The sequence below is a fragment of the Tupaia chinensis genome, unplaced genomic scaffold (genome assembly GCF_000334495.1).
Source record: "Tupaia chinensis unplaced genomic scaffold, TupChi_1.0 Scaffold142543_1, whole genome shotgun sequence".
In the NCBI taxonomy this organism is placed as follows: Eukaryota; Metazoa; Chordata; class Mammalia; order Scandentia; family Tupaiidae; genus Tupaia; species Tupaia belangeri.
The window spans coordinates 90,502-97,999 of NW_006202392.1; the positions used below are offsets into that span (position 1 = coordinate 90,502).

Here is a 7,498-nt window from a genome sequence, read left to right on the forward strand (position 1 = left end):
TCTTTTCTTGTCTTTTCTTTTCTTTTCTTTTTTTTTTTTTTTCAAATCTTTGTTATAGGACATATGCACTCCCCAGAGATAGAAAGGGAATGTGAGCAATCACCCCCCAGGGAGGTTGACCACTGGCCATACTGTAATCCCTTCTCCTCCAGTTTCTTCTCAGGATTTTGGGAGGTTTGCACACATGCCCAGTGTGATCTTCAAACTGCATGTCCAGGACTTGAATTGCAAAGTCAGCCATCTAACATCTGGCTGTTTTAACCTTTATGCCACATGCTAGCCCAAGATTGCAATTTTTAACTGAAAACTGAAAAAGTTCATGAAAGTGATTGGGTTGTCCCCTCAATACAAAGTGAATTTTATGTCCAAAGCATTTCAAATTTGCCTGAAATATTTAGGAAGTACAAAAATCAGGGGTTAATTTATATAAGGTAATTGATGGTCTTTTTGTTCTACTTTGTTATACTCAAGCCAACGTATATTTTGTATTTTGAATGCAAATTTGTAGAACTATTTGCATCATTTAAAGATTTTCTCTAAAAACAAAAATCTCTTGGGACCAGCAGGTAACATAATGGCTATGTTGCTGAACATGTGGCCAACCACAGTTAGAGTCCCAGACCCGGTGGCTTAAACTCACACTGGGCGCTTGTGCGTGCGTGCCCAAGATCCCTAGAGGAGAATGGAAGAGAAGGGATTGTGGTGTGGCTATGCCCCCTGGGGGGTGATTTCTCACTTTCTATTTCTCTGTCTCTGTCTTTCTGGTGAGCTCATGCGCCCTATAGAAAAAAACCTCTCCAAAAAAAAAAAAAATTCTCAAATTTCTTTAATAAATGACAAAGTTATCTTTTGTGTGGACAGATGTGTGTGTGTGTGTGTGTGTGTGTGTGATACTGTGAGTATCAGACACATGTAGGGGCCAAGTGGTGGTGCAGCAGTAATGCGACTGGACCCTCACAGAAAGGTCCCAGTTTCATGCTGCGGGCTTTCCCTGAGCACACTGAACACACATGTGCCCATAGTCTGGGCTCGCTGAGGCTAGAGGTGGATTATAGCATGAAGACTGTTGGGGTACCTCTCACTCTATAGAAGAAATAAATTAAAAAAACAGTAGAAGAAAACACATAAACTCACCTATTTTCCTTATTGTACATTTTCCATGGTAAATATAAAATAAATAATTTAACTTAACAAATATTTGACAATTTTCCATTAAGTAGAAGGTATTCTTTAGTCATTGCAGTAGATGTGGCGGTGCAAATGAAGGAGCTCCTGGTCTCAATAGCAGTAATGCCCAGGAGCAGTTTCTCGCTCTAGATCAACTCAGCTTATTTTCTTCACATCTCTTTTCTTTTTTTCCGTCCTTCCCTCTTTCTTTTCTATCTCTTTCTTATTTTGCTTTTTTTATGTTTAAAATATAAGCTTTTAAATGGCACAAAAATGTACAACATTTTGTTGGTCATGAAACCATAATACAAACTTTGAAGCTATTATTTCTGGTGTTCTCAGTACAAGTATGTTGGAGGAAGTATTATGATTCCCATCTTACAACAGAGCAAATGAGACTGAAAAAAGTTAATAACTTAGGAAATTTTCACACAATAAATAGCATATTTTATCATTTTTCACCCTACCATGACAAAAGGATTATCCAGCATAATATAAGTCTAAGCAATTATTAAAAACTTACAAGGAAATAAAAAAGGTTCAGATGACTAAGTTTTTCCTAAATGTATACACACGCACATGCAGATATATGTACCCAGACTGAAACAGAGAGAGAAATGATTCAAAATATGAGTAATGCTCTGAGCTGTATGTGTTTTAAATGGCACATTCCTCTTTACACTGGAGAATAAACATTTCACTTTAAAAGATGCCTGTATTTAAGAAAATAGAGCCAAGAACAGTAGTAACTAAATGTGAATTCTAGCAATAACATGAATCTATCATTTATTTTTACTAGTCTGAAAAAACAGCCAATTATCTAGCAAAGATCCATACTCTTTTTCAGACTGTTGATCATTGTGACTAAGAACGGAAACTATAATGCCCAGGCTCCTTTGCAGCCATGTGACTGGTCTTTATCAAGGAGATAAGAAAGGGACATATGTCACCCCCAAGTTAAAATAAACAAGATGGGGCCAGCAGGTGGCATAGTGGTTAAGTGGCTGAACTTTTACATGGTTGATTGTGGTTTGAGTTTCAGACCTGGTGACTTGAAAGTCATACTGGGCACATGAGCGTATGTTCCCCAAATCCCAAGAGATGTCTCCTGCCTCTCTCTATCTCTCCCTGTCTCTCTGGTGAGCACATGCAAAAATCTCTAAAAATAAATGTAAAAAGTAAAAACTAAACAAGACACAGATATGCTTCCTCTTTTCTCTATTCCTCTATGTGTTGGCTGGCAAAAAGAGATAGAATCTCCTAGTATGACTTCTAAATGACAGCTTAGGACAGAAAATGTCCCCATTCTCTGATTAAGAACATTTTCTATGTAAACAAGGAAATGTGTTTTAATTGTGGAAGGCATTGACATTTTAAGATATGTTAGTTATAAGAGCTATAAGGGCTTGTGTAAATACAAGTTATCCCCATTGCTAATTTTGTCATTTTAGACTATAAATATATATAAGTAATTTCTTAGTTTACTTGTATTGGTTCATATTGTTTAGAATTAAACTAAGAATAGTTCAGAATTATTTAACATAAGAGAAGCAGAAGGGAGTAAATAGTATTGGAAAAAGTAAAAGAAATAATAAAAGTTAGAAATTTAATAGAGTACTTCCAATGAATTACCAACAAATGCTTAGATAGAAAAATCAGAGATTTCTCAATGACAGACCTGCATGATATTGATTGATTTAACACTCTCAAGACAAAAATTTACAAAGTCAAACAGAAAAAAATACATCCAGTCTATATTGTCAAAACACAAGTAGATATTAGGCATTCTATATTTTTTCTTTCCTGACATACCAGTGTAAGGTAGAAATTCTGTAAAAGAAATTCAGAGCACAGAAATGTGGATAGAACATTTACAAGCCTCACAAAAACTGTTTGGAAAATTGTACATCTGAACCAACAAATTGGAATTCAGAAGAGGCCCTCACAAGGCTAGAAGTGGGCATTTAATCTATCATATAAAGGGAAGCAGATGACACGGCAGGAAATGCTGTTGGTCTCCAGTGAAGAACAAGGGAGCCTGCCAAAGTCCTCTCTCTAGAGAGGGAGGGACAGCCAGAAAGTGACTGATCCAAATGCTTTATAGGGGCCAAAGTAGTAATTTCAGTAGAGCTCTTGGTCTCCCATGTGTAATCATCAACGAGCTTTTGAAACCAAAGGACAGTTGAATCATAAATCTTAGCTGTGGAAAGACTCTTCCATGATAGATATAGAACATTTGATAATTAACTGAGTAATAATGTATCAATAAATGCTATTCTGATCATTTAATGCCTCAGCCATATCAGTTTATTGAAAGGTTTTAGGGATTTTCCATGGTAATTCCATGGAGTAACACTTTCTTTATCTGTGAGGCAAAGTGAAGTGAAAGTAAACATGCACAATTACTGTGTTTTTAAATATTTGAATATAGTCAGCCTTCTATATCCTTGGATTCCGAATCTATAGATTCAAGCAATTGTGGGTCAAAAGCATTAAAAAAGAAGTGTTATACATTGGCCTTTAGCCTAGAAGTTAAGGAAGCTGGATCCCACATGGCCAACTGTGGTTCAGATCCTGACCTGGTGTCTTAAAAACTGAGGCACATGTGTAGGCCGAACTAAAATCTTGATGGAATGGAGAAATGAAGGCTCAGGCATAACCATGCCCCACTGGGAGGTATGGGAGGGTGCTTTTCTCTCTTCCTTGTGAATGTATGTGCTCTCTGAAAAGTTAAAAAAAAAAAAGAAGAAGAAGAAGAAAAAGAAAGAAAGAAAAAGAAAAAAATACAGGAAGTTTTAAAAAGAAAAATTTGAATTTGCCACACAAGTACTAGGCTGAGTTCAAATGAATGAAGTGATGTGTAGGCATTATACTAAGTATTATACGTAATGTAAAGATGATTTAAATTATATGAGAAGACATGCGTGGGTTATATGCAAATAAGACATCTGAACATTTTGTTATCTTTGAGGGGTAGTGTGGAGGGGTCCTGGAGCCAATCTCCTATGTATATGTAATGTAAAGATGATTTAAATTATATGAGATGACATGCATGGGTTATATGCAAATAATAAGACATCTGAACATTTTGTTATCTTTGAGGGGTAGTGTGGAGGGGTCCTGGAGCCAATCTCCTATGGATTCTGAGTAGGGCTGCAATTTCATTTCCAAATTACCTTGTTTACAGCATGCAACAAATTTTAAGTAGATGCTTTAACATCAAAGTTCTTTTTCACATGTGCAGAGTAAAACAATTCTCTGGTGTACTTAAATAACCACTTCTGGAGAGAAAGAGCCCATGGCAAATTTTGTTTCTTACAAAGAAGCTTCATCATTTCTCATTGTCTGCTCCAGAGCTTAGATGCCATACAACACAGACTCTGGAACTTTATTTCAGATTTATTCTAGAGGCAGCAGAAGTAAAAGCTCTGTGCTAATTAATGAGAGTGCTATTTCCCTTAATATATCTTTACATGTCATATTTCTAATTTCTATAAATGTAAAAGCACAGTAAATTTTCATTTGAAAGGAGAACAGGAGTTGAATATGCCCATTTGTGTGGCAGTAACTTTGCAGCCTATGAACCTCACATAGGATGAACTCACAAGATTCTTTGTACTAGATTTCAGCAGATTGTTAAAACCTAAAAGCTCACCTGAAGTCATTTAGTTTAATGCTCCATTCAATAGTTGAGGACACTAAAGCCTGAGGAAGGAAGGTGATTTACTCAAGGTCAAACGATAAATTAGTGACAGAACTAGAATAAAAACTTTCATTTCATTCTCTTTGCATTGTAAAATACTGGCTTTTGTGGTTTGATAACTAGCTGCACAAAATGATTCCTTGAAGCAAAGGAGGAATATGAAAGTGTTCTTTTTAAGGCATTACTCTCAAATATAAGGGTGCAAAACAATCACAAAGGAAGCAGTTCTTTTGAATTCTATACCCAAATATCCTGAGTTAGAAAATCGAGCATGGGACCAAGACACATGTTCCAGGTCATACCCTGTTCTTCACAAAATAATGCTTAGTAAATTAATGATGCTATACTGCATTTTCTGTTCTTCCTTCCATAAATCCTGGGGAGATAAAGCTTAACATGTTAGTGATAGGTTTGTTAACAGTAAGTAGTAGTATACTTGGGGTGCATTATAAATTTTATCAGGTAGTTCAAGATTTCCATGATTTTGAGTATTTCTCAAACTGCATATCATCATCATCAGATTCACAATAGTTGATGAGTTCTGTTTATAACCACTTAAGGCCCTCTTTAAGAAAATTTTCAAGTGTATTTATTGGTTCTGTGAATGAGATAGAGAAAGATAATGAGTGCACACCCTAACAGGATCTTGGATCCTTTTTTTTTTAGGACTTTTTAAAATTTGTCCTAAAGTCATCGAAGCAAAAATTATGATAAAACATTCTGCTTTCCTTTACAATTGCCCAACGGAAAACACACACACACACACACACACACACAAACAACAACAACAATAAAACAACTATGTGTAAGAAAAAAATGGTTTTGTACATGGAATGAAACAAATGAAACAATTTAAATTCAAAACTTACAGATAAAGGTTAGCTCTATCACTCATTTCTTTAAAAAGTTTATCTGAATATCCAGTCAAAACCAAGAAGAGTATCTCCCTCGAAACATTATTTCTACGGCTTTCTAAGTAGACCATAAGACTGCACACTCTCTTGGAATGTCCTCAGAAGGCTCTGTCAGTGATCAGGTAACAGAATTAAAACTCCAGAGTCCTTTCTTTCAAATGAAAGAGGGAAGACAGAGGGACAGAGAAACTATTCAAACTTCATTTTCTTTCCTTGTGGCTTGTGGTCTCTTCCTCCTCCTCTGCCTCCTCAGAAGCCACCTTGCCCTCCAAAGCCTCCTTGGCCTCTGCCACCAAATCTACTTCTGCCTGCTCTGCCTCCACCTCGGCCTCCAAAGCCTCCTCTGCCTCCACCTTGACCCCCGAAGCCACCTTCACCCTTAGGCTTGGCCCAGTCCAAGGTAACTTTGTTTCCATCAGTTTCACCATCTTCCATGTCCTCCTTGGCAGCTTTGGCATCTTCCTCACTGTTGAAGTCTATAAAACCAAACTGTTTGGAGGATCCTGTTTCCTGGTCAGTGACTATCCTTGCACAAACAGAGCCATCAAAAGATTCCTTTAATGTCTCTTTGGTGGTATCCTCAGACAGACCTTTGACAGAGTTTTGGAGGGCTGACTTCTTAGGTTAGGCGACCCCCCTGGGTCCTTGCAGCTCCAGCCTGATGGCTCTGCCTTCAATTTCCCTTTTGTTACAGGAATTTAAAGCTTCTTAAGCGTCTTCAAATGAAGAAAATTCTATAAATGATACCCTTTAGATTTGCCCTTTTGGCTCTGAGGCACTTTGATAAAAGTTGCCTTGTCAAATACTTCCTCAAGTGTTTCTTCGGTTGCATTGTGGGAGAGGTTGCTAAAAACCAGAGTTTTTGATTCACCACTGCAAGTGCTATTCTTTCCACCTCTATAGTCTTGATTTTGACCTTTCCCTCCAGTGTAGTATAGAGAAATGGACAGTCCATCAATCTCTGTTCCCTGCTTTTCTTCAAAGGGTTTCACCACATCAGCTTCTGTCTTAAGTTCAATATAGTCAATCCCTTTACTTTTTCCATCTTTGCTGATTATTCTGATCTCTATGGCATCTTCAAATACTTTCTAATTCATCTTGAGTTACTTTGTAGGTGAGATTTTTGGCTAACAGTGTTCTTGCATCTTGATCTTTTTTATTGTCTTTTCCTTTTGGTTTCTCTAGTTTAATTTCATTGTCAAAGACTTTTAAACTGGTGAGTTCCAAAGCTTTTTCTAGATCTTCAGTAGAGTCAAAGTCAACATAGCCAGGACCAGCAGTTATCATAATGGTTATGTCGCTGGACTCCCATGTAGTCGACTGCGGTTCAAGTCCTGGTCCTGATGGCTTAAAAACTCATGCAGGGCGCATGTTCATGTGTGCCCAAGATCCTGAGAGGAGAAAGGAGGATAAGGGATTGTGGCATGGCCATCCCCCTTGGGGGGGTGATTTCTCACTTTCTGTCTCTTTATCTCTCTCTCTCTCTCTGGCAAGTGCACACGCCCTGTAGCAAAAACCTCTCAAAAAAAAAAAAAGTCAACATAGCCAAACTTCTTAGACGTACCGATTCTGACAACCACGACAGCAAGATCATTTTTAGCAAAAACATCACTAATACCAGTTTTTTTTTGGAGAGATTTTCACTGTAGGGCGCGTGTGCTCGCCAGACAGACAGAGAGAGACATAGAGACAGAAAGCGAGAAATCACCCCCCA

At 37.5% G+C, this 7,498-nt stretch overlaps 1 pseudogene; it reads right to left on the minus strand.

Annotated features, from left to right (window-relative positions):
• Positions 1-5,973: 5,973 nt before the first annotated feature.
• LOC106733274 (nucleolin-like) overlaps positions 5,974-7,498 on the minus strand; it is a 2,912-nt pseudogene continuing 1,387 nt past the window's right edge.